We start from the raw sequence: 9,525 nt of genomic DNA, 5'->3' as shown, positions 1-9,525 counted from the left end.
CCAGTTTAGAAACTATTGTCCTTAGAAAGGCATTCGCAAAAGCAAGAATAGACTGTACTACACCGTATATTAAGTGGGTTCAACTTCTTTCTTATAGAAGTGAGGCCAAATTTTGATATCTCAGCAAAAAGAAAATCTAGCCAGGAGTGCGGCTTGTCTTTGGGTGTGCTATGCATTTGACTTTGTCTAGAGACAAAGATTACTGTATTGTTGGTGCCAGAACTGCATGCCTGCATGTCAAGATATGCCAACATTTAAAGAAAGTCTGAAGTAGTGTGCCATTTATTTTTGGAACCGGAATTATGACAGGGAAAGCATTTCAGTTCACATAAAGGAAAGAAAAACATCACCTTACAAAATCCAAGGTGGACACCAAAATATTTAAAACTATTTTGTAAATACAGAACCAATGTGACATTTCCTTAATCTTGAATGTGAAACAAATGCATGTAGCATGTTTATTTTTTCCTTTTCTTTTTTGAGAATTGCTTGTAGCATGTTTCATTATACGAAGCTAGAAGTTTCTGCTGCAGGCACTCATATCTCGCACAACGACTCAGCACAGAAATATGGTGAGGGGAGATGAACAGTGCCGACAGGCCACAAACAGAATATCATTGTTTTGAAATTATAGGCTTGGGCTCCTGTGCTACAGTAACATGGGGAGGTGACCCTGCCCAGCATGTTCAAAAAAATATAGCTTATGCAGGCCTAGTCAACCATGAAGGAGAAAGGGATTAAAGTAAACAATACGGGATGTGATAGATAATGCATCGATGGAGATGGGTCTGAGACCCACCGCATGAGTTGTCCATAGTGGTAACCCACTCTATGTGATCGGAGATCCCGTGAAGTAGAAGTGGGAGACAAGCTGTTGTTCAGCTGGGAGGAGAGTATCCCTATATTAACTATCCCACTCCGTGAAGATGCAATACTCTCCTGATCTGCATGGCAGGTTGATACTTATCTTAATGTGTTCCAAGTGGCTTATTCGGATAAGCAGAGATGTTGTCCTGCAAAACATCTTCTGAGGAACACACCTATATGAATTTGACTATTAACGTCGCAGTCTGTGAGAATTGGCTGTTCTCTAATAAATTCATGAAAAGCCATGGAGTACGACGTATACGCTCCACCCGTGGGGAAGCCTTGCGGCAGCCCAGTATCGGTCAAGAATTTGTGTGGAACTAGTCTCGCAGAAAACTTGTAGTTCAAGGCATAGTCCACTATTCAAGTTGTGATCTAGTGTAGCATAAATCTCTAAGTGGAAGTTCAACTTCACAGTCTCCACTAAGCACCGTTATATAAACAATGTTTTGGAACCAAATGGTGAGATGTGCCAATGAGACTTTGTGGGGGATTGTTGGAATTTGCTAGTGGGCTTTTGGCCCAAAGCCCAACTAAAATTCTGAAATTCTCTTGGCCCATTCATGCACAGATGTGAGTGGAGTGAGTGAGGCTAAAGTTTAGTCCCACCTCATAATTTGAGAGAGAGTTGCACCTTGATACGTCTCCAACGTATCTACTTTTCCAAACACTTTTGCCCTTGTTTTGGACTCTAACTTGCATGATTTGAATGGAACTAACCCGGACTGACACTGTTTTCAACAGAACTACCATGGTGTTATTTATGTGCAGGAGCAAACGTTCTCAGAATGACCTGAAACTTCATGGAGACACTTTTCAGAAAATAAGAAAAATACCTGCCAAAGATGAAGGCCAGGGGGCCCACCGTCTTGCCATGAGGGTGGGGGCGCGCCTGCCCCCCTAGGGCGCACCCCCTACCTCGTGGGCCCCCTGTTGCCTCTCTGACTCCAACTCCACCTCCATATATTGAGTTTCGAAGAGAAAAAAATCAGAGAGAAGAAATCATCGCTGTCGGTGTCAAAACCGGCGGATCTCGGGTAGGGGGTCCGAACTGTGCGTCTAAGGCAGATGGTAACAGGAGGCAGGGGACACGATGTTTTACCCAGGTTCGGGCCCTCTTGATGGAGGTAAAACCCTACGTCCTTCTTGATTTACTCTTGATTATCTGTGTATTACAAGAGTTGATCTAGCATGATATCGGAGAGGCTAAACCATAGAAGCTAGCCTATGGTATGATTGTATGTTGTCCTACGGACTAAAACCCTCCGGTTTATATAGACACCGGAAGGGGTTAGGGCTACACAAGGTCGGTTACAAAGGAGGAGATATCCATATCTGTACGGCCCAGCTTGCCTTCCACGCCAAGTAGAGTCCCATCCGGACACAAGACGAAGTCTTCAATCTTGTATCTTCATAGTCCGGTCAAAGGATATAGTCCGGCTGTCCGGAGACCCCCTAATCCAGGACTCCTGTCGGGTGGTAGGTGCGACATATGCCAACGGGTGGCTTATCATTGTGGAAGCCAGTAAGACATTGCCGGTGCCTAGAAACGGGATGAGGCAAAGACATGCACGCCGGCGAATCTTACCCAGCTTCGGGGATCTCCGAGGAGATAACACCCCTACTGCTGCTCTGCGGGGTCTCCGCATGATCACTAGATGAACAAGTAGCTACACGATGCTCCTAGAGCTGTTTGGTGAGAGGAGGAAGAAGGGCACGGCTCGCTCTCTTCTTCTCCTTGTGTGGTGTCTAGAACTAGCAGTGATCAACCCTTTGCATGGGTGCCCCGGGGGGTTTATATAGGCCTACTCCCCGGGGTTACAATGGTAATCCGGCTGGGCATGGGCCCCAGCCGTTTGTGTCTACACTCGTCGGCTTCTGCGCCGACTGCTGGGGCCCGCCGGCTGGTGGGTCCCGCCGGCTGCCGGCTCCTTGGTCGACAGGCAGGCCCCACTGTCCAGGGCCTTGTCGGCGGCTGGTTACTGTTGCTCAATCCTGGTGACGAGGGCTTCGTCGAGGTAGGCGTGGCTATAGTGCCGCCGTTCATCAAGGTAGCCTCACCGTGTCTTGTCTCCTTAATGGGGCGTCTCCTTCGAGGGAGGTGGCAAGCGGGCTGTGGGGAGCCAGCTCTGTCTTGGGTCGACTGTGGGAGGCCGGGCCGCCTTCGGGTGTCTCTCGGCCCAAAGGGGCCCACCGCCCGTGGGCCGTGCTGGCGGCCCATCGTGGATGACATCAGGGTCAGCATGGCAACAGTGGTGCGCCGGACGGGTCCTGGCCACTCGTACGGCGCACTGTGCCAGGCGTGCACCGGGATTCGGGGGTGGCAGGCTTTACTGTAGCCACACCCCGTCACATCACCGTTAGGTGGATGCAGACTCCGAGGGTGCAATCTTGACTGCTTTGTGGGAGCCGGCTTCTTGGAGTCGGCTTTCTCGTGGCCGGGTTCTCGAAACCGGCCCTCCCGCAGCTTTCTTTATGAGGGCTGGAGTCGGATCGCCTTCTGATAGTCGGCCTGGGAGATAGCCGGCAAGAGGAAGGCGGCCCCAGGTCTTGGATCCTTGAGGGCCGGATCGGCTCGTAATTTTTCTAGAAAGGCCAGGGGGAGCCGGCTTGTCTACCCGTGGTCATATCCTCCGACAGTAGTCCCCGAAGCTGATCGAGCTCCGAGGGTGACAAAGGGACGAGAAGCTTGGTCAGTTTCCTTCCCCGAGGGGTCGGCTTTGCTTGCGCGCGCCATCTTTGGAATAGCCCTCTTTTTCGTAGGCGGGAACGTGGGTCGGCCCGCGAGCTGACTGCGCGCCATCCCGCGGGCCACGTGGCAAGATGATCCTGCCAACACACACGCGCGATGGGACGCCACCGCAGGCCCGGGCCTACCACTCCCACGCCTCGTTCCGAGCACGGATCTTCTGCGGCCCATATGGACCGCTCGCCTCCCGCGGCGGTTTTATCACGCCATTAGGGCGCAATAATCGCGGTACGTGGGGGAGTGGGCGCAGTTGATCCCCACGTTCCCCCACGCCGCGCCTCCTCGGCTCCGTCGTGCGAGTCTATAAGTAGGGGGAGGAGGGGGAGCAGCAGAGGCTCTCGCGCTCTCCCTCGCTCCACCCCCTCTTTCTCCTTCCTTCCGCTGCTGCAGCACCCACCGCCGCGCCGCTTCTCCGTCGCTTCGTCTTGCTCCCCGTCGCATCGCCCCCATGGCGCTGTCGAGCTCGTGGGACGGCTCCAATGTCCATGAGGATCACGTCGAGTTCCTCCGCCGGACGCGGCACCTGCCGGGCGATAACTTTCTGCGGGTTCGTCGGGCACCGGAGAGGGAGATCTCGCCGGCGCCGGAGGAAGGCGAGCGGGTGATCTTCCGCTCGCACTGCCTGCGCGGCTTTGGCCTCTCGCCGAGCGGATTTCTTCGAGCCTTCCTCGAGTTCTATCACCTCCAGCCGCATCACCTAACGCCCAATGTGGTGATGCTGTTGTCGGCCTTCGTCACCCTCTGCGAGGGCTTCCTTGGGGTTCTCCCCACTCTCGAGCTCTGGGGGGGAATTCTTCCAGAGCAAGCTCGGCACCGTCGTTGCGGGCGTGCCCGCCCCCTGCGGGGCCTTCATCGCCATGAGGCGGACGGGGGAGAACAATCCGTTCCCGCCCATCCCGTTGATCCAGTCGGTGAAGATTTGGCAGAAGTCTTACTTCTACGTGAAGAACGTCGCCCAGCAAGGCGACTACGTCAACCTGCCGGCTTACGTAGCCGGCCCGCCGGCTGGGAGGCAACCCTCGTGGAGCTACCGGGCCATCGCTGTCTCAGGCCGGGAACGCAGCCGTCGCCCGGCTCCGGGTGATGATCCAGGTGGAAGGCCTGACCGGAGCCGACTTGGTTGCCGCCTTCGTGGAGTGCCGCATTCTTCCGCTCCAGGGCCGGCCACACATGATCTGCCAAATGAGCGGCTACTTCGACCCATGTCGGCTGAGCACCAGGGAGATGCCTCATGCGGAGGTATCCTACATGGTGAATTACATCTCCAACTGCAATCTCACTGAAGATTGGTGATACGGCAAGAGTCCGTATTCCCGCACCAACCCTCCGCCGACAGTAAGTTTTTCCTCTTTCCTTCTTTTTGCAGCCGGCCTTATGATAGCCGACTTCTGATTAGTTGGTTCTCCCTTGGCAGAACCCTCTTCTTCCGCCGACGACCGGGTCCGTAGGGGTAGAGCGCCAGCACCTCCCTGACCGCACGGTGGACGACGCCGACGATCTGGACCTGGGAGCGGCCGCCATGGAAGACGCCATCGTAGGGGAAGGCGACGAGGCTGGAAGCGTGAGGCCCGGAGACGGCTTCGAGGACTGGCCGGATGATGACGAGGTCAAAGCCGTCCAGCACCGCCAGCCGGCGCCTGACCATCAAGGCGCGGGCTCGTTCGCCGCGCAGGCTGCCCGAGGCGGCGCGCAGAAGCGCCGGGCCGCGTCGACCTTCTTCGGCAGCCGGCCGAAGAAACCCAAGGCTTCCACGGCGGCGACCAGGCGGGACGAGGCGGCCGCAAAGGCGGCCCGCTTCCGCAAGGCGGTGAAGCAGCCGCAGGCGATCTCGGCGTAAGTCGTCGAATGTCTTGTATATTTCATATATATTTTTGTTGTTCTTTTCGATTGACAACCCTTCTAACCCTTTCTTCGCCGGCCGGGCAGGGCACCGCTTCACCTTGAGCGCGGCCGTGGCGGCTCCATAGTCGGGCCGACTGGAGGGTCCTCCAGCTCCCGTCGCGTGGACCCCCACGCCGACCTTAGGGAGGCCACGGAGCGGAACGCGCGTGAGGCGCGGGAGGAGCGGGAGGCGGCGGAGCGGAGGGTCGCCCAGGCGGCGAAGGAGCAGGCCGATGCGGCAGCCAGGGCCCGGGTGGAGGCGGCAACCGCGGAGACAGAGGCGGAGGCTTCGCACAACCAGCCTCCGCTGCTCACCATTCCCCTCCACGCCGTGGCCCCCGACATCCCTGTGCCTCCGTTGGAGGAGGTCGACCAAGTGCCGCCGGTGATGGAGAGGAGGGAGGTCCATGTGGCCTCCGTGGAAAGGACGTCGCAGCCGGCGCCGACCGGAGCGGGCCAAAGCGGCCAATCTGCTGCGGCGCCAGAGCAGCCGGCTGGGGGTGAGCCGGAAGCAGGAGCCAGCCTCGAGGTGCAGCCGGCAACGCGCCGGCGCGTAGGGGGAGGCACCGCTGCGCCGGAGCCGCGCAGGGTTTCGGGTGCCAGCCAGACGGCGGAGGCCCTGGAGGCGGCCAGCACCGGCACGTCCGAGTGGACTCCCAGCGGGGGGACGGGCGAGCTGAACATGGCGGCCCAAGAGGTTCGGAACCGGCTTCAGGCCCAAGCTGCCTCGCTGCAGCACTACACCCAGGAGTTCCTTGCGACGCGGGCCGTCATCCAGGTGAGTCTTCTAGCCTTGGTTGTTTTGTTCTCTTGATTTCTTCTGCGGGGGCGCATCAGCGCACCAACTGGGTGTAGTCCCCGAGTTCCAAGTCGGCTGCTGCCCAGGCAGCTCAGAACTTACTAGGTCCTGACACCCATCTTATACCCGCCTCCTGTCTGTTCTTTCAGGAGTATCATAACCTCCGCGCTGCTGCCTTCAACTCCCAGGCTCAGGAGTTGGGCCGGAGAACCGAAGACCTGATCAGCAGCCGGAGTGCGTACTTGGTTTTTTTCATCTCCTGTGGGGGCGCGTCAATGCACCCATTGGGTGTAGTCCTCGAGATTCGGGCTGACTGCTGAGCAGTCGGGTCGGATCTTCCCTGACGACTTCTTCATTATTGGTTTTTCTTTTGTCTTTCATGCTTGCAGGAGCCAATGCCGACTTGAGGGGGCAGCTCAGCGAGGCGCAGGCCGCCCTTCGCGCCAAGGAAACTGAGTATGATGCCTTGGTCCTGGAGCGTGACCGCCTGGCCAAGAAGCTGGCTGACCAGGAGGAGAGCCACAAGGCGGCCTTGAAGAAGGCGCAGGATAACGAAGACGCCCTGAAGGCCGAGTTCAAGACCGGAGCGGCAGGCTGGGCTGAGACCAGGCAAGCACTGAACGAAGGCTTCGGCCGTATTGAAGATTTGATCGACGGTAAGCCGCCTTCCTTGCTCCCTTCCTGCCCCTTGCCGCCTGATTTGTATTCTGACTTATGCTGCTTTTTATTCTCTGTGCAGACTACTTTCCCGGCTACTCCGCCTTTGCTACTCAAACCATCGAGGCCCATCGTGAAGCGCGCCGTCAGGCGGGGGCCGACATCACGCCGGACGCGAGCCGGACGCTTGAGGAGCAGCTCTTGGCGGTCCAAACGCGGCTGCAACCGGCTCATCGTATGCTCCGCCGCCTCCAGCGTGCCGGAGCGCAGGTGTTGGCCACCCTCTGGCCAGGCGAGACGATTCCCCACACCCCGAGCTGGACTGCCGACTGGCTGGAGGTTGCGGTTGGCCGCTTCAAATCTTGGAAAGCATCAGCGGCCCGGCTTGGAGCTGGGCGGGCGCTGGAGTTCGCCCGAGCTTGGTATCGGGGGTTGAACCTGGACCAGCTGCGCACTTGGCGGTTGGAGGCCAACGAGGAGATAGAAGAGGTGCGGCCGGCTATTGCTCAGCGCGCGTCGACGATCGCCGAGTGCACTGATATTAGTGTCTTTGCACCTGAAATAAATGACGACGGCATTGCCCAGCCGGAGGAGTGGTTCGGGCTGGACCCGGCAGCGGGTGAACACTCGGCAGAGGAGATCGCCTCCAGCGACGAAGGCGAAGACGACGAAGGAGAGGAGGACGAAGACGTCGAGCCGGCTGGTGAAACAGCCGGCCAGCCTCAGCCTGACCGTGCCTCCAGCAACGAGGCGCATGCAAGCGCGCCTTCGGCGGGGGGCGGTGATCATGCCGAGGTTCGCCAGCCGGCCACTCCTCCAGCCGGCACTGCTGTCTCCGCCGACCAGCCCGACTCGCTAGTCGCTCCCCTGGCTTAGTCTGCCGTTGCTTTCCCTGCTTGTTGTCCTTTGAACAATTTTTATTGAACTTGTGCAGTTCCACCCACTTGGGGTGTATTCGAACTATGTTGAATGCTGGCCTTGCGAAGGTCTTTTGTGTAAATATGATTGTGTGCATGTTTGGTTTCCATTCACGTATGCTTTTTATCCTTAGGCTTTTTACTTTGCCGCCTTCCCCTTTTGGGGAGGCAAGTACTCGAGCTTTCTTGGATTGAAGTGAAGTGAATGGAAGCCGGCTGGCCGGCTACTCTGGTAGTCGGTCGGTGGTAGGAGACAAACCGGCTTTCGTTATATTAGTCCGTTAGTCCCTAGCCATTTTTCATGTGGGCATCCTTTCCTGCTTTTAACTCTCGCCAGTCGGACAGTCGGTTCTTCGAACTGCGACTTTTGGCGAGAGAAAGCTTGGGTGCCGGCACGCTACTTGTGTGACTGCGGGTAGGACTTCAAATATAACTCTAGGCGGCCAGTCCCCGGGCCGACTAGTCGAACCCGGTGCCGGACAAAGAAAAAGTGAATGTAATGACAAGGTCATAAGCATAATGTTCTTCATTTATGGATAGGAGGTGGCAGTCCCTGAGCTCTCCTCGGGGGGCCTATTGTCTCGTACTTAGTACAAAAGTTAGCGTGATACATACTGCATTTCAACTGTAAAATCTTCAGAGGAGGTTGGCGTTCCATGGTCGTTCCGACTCCTTGCTGGAGTCGTCTCTCTTGCGTGCCTTGGGCTTCTGTGCGTCGATTAGGTAGTAGGAGTCGTTGCCCAAAGCTCTGCTGATGATGAAGGGGCCTTCCCAAGGGGCCGAGAGCTTGTGCTGGCCGGATGTTCGCTGGATCAGCCGGAGCACAAGATCGCCCTCTTGGAAGGATCTTGGCTTGACCTTCCGACTATGGTAGCGGCGTAAGCCCTGCTGGTAGATGGCAGATCGGCTGAGGGCTAACAGCCGGCCTTCTTCCAGCAGGTCGACGCCGTCTTCACGTGCTTCCTTGGCCTATGCCTCTGTGTACATGGTTACCCAAGGCGAGTCGAACTCGATGTCAGTTGGGATGACTGCCTCGGCACCATATACGAGGAAAAAAGGAGTGAAGCCGGTTGACTTGTTTGCGGTTGTGCGCAGACTCCAGAGGACGGCTGGCAGCTCATCGAGCCAACAGCCGGCCGAACGCTCCAGTGGTATGACCAGCCGGTGCTTGATGCCGGAAAGGATGAGGCCGTTGGCTTGTTCGACCTGGCCGTTTGACTGTGGGTGGGCAACGGACGCCAGGTCCAGCCGGATGCCCTGCGTCGCACGGAAACGTGCCAAGGCTCCCTTGGCGAAATTTGTGCCATTATCGGTGATGATGCTGTGTGGCACACCGTACCGGGTTGTTATATCTGCGATGAATGTGACGGCAGTCGGCCCATTCAGCTTCTTGATCGCTTTTGCCTCGATCCACTTGGTGAATTTGTCCATAGCGACTAGTAGATGAGTCATGCCGCCGCGTGCCGTCTTGAACGGGCCTACCATGTCCAGTCCCCAAACGGCGAAGGGCCAAGTGAGGGGAATGGTCTTGAGTGCTGAGGCCGGCATTGCCTGCTTGGAGCTGAAGAATTGGCACCCCTTGCAAAGTTTAACTAACTCCTTGGCGTCATCCAAAGCAGTCTGCCAAAAGAAACCATGGCGGAAAGCTTTGGCAA

The sequence above is a fragment of the Triticum dicoccoides genome, chromosome 1A (assembly GCF_002162155.2).
Source record: "Triticum dicoccoides isolate Atlit2015 ecotype Zavitan chromosome 1A, WEW_v2.0, whole genome shotgun sequence".
NCBI lineage: Eukaryota > Viridiplantae > Streptophyta > Magnoliopsida > Poales > Poaceae > Triticum > Triticum dicoccoides.
This window is presented reverse-complemented; position numbering follows the sequence as displayed.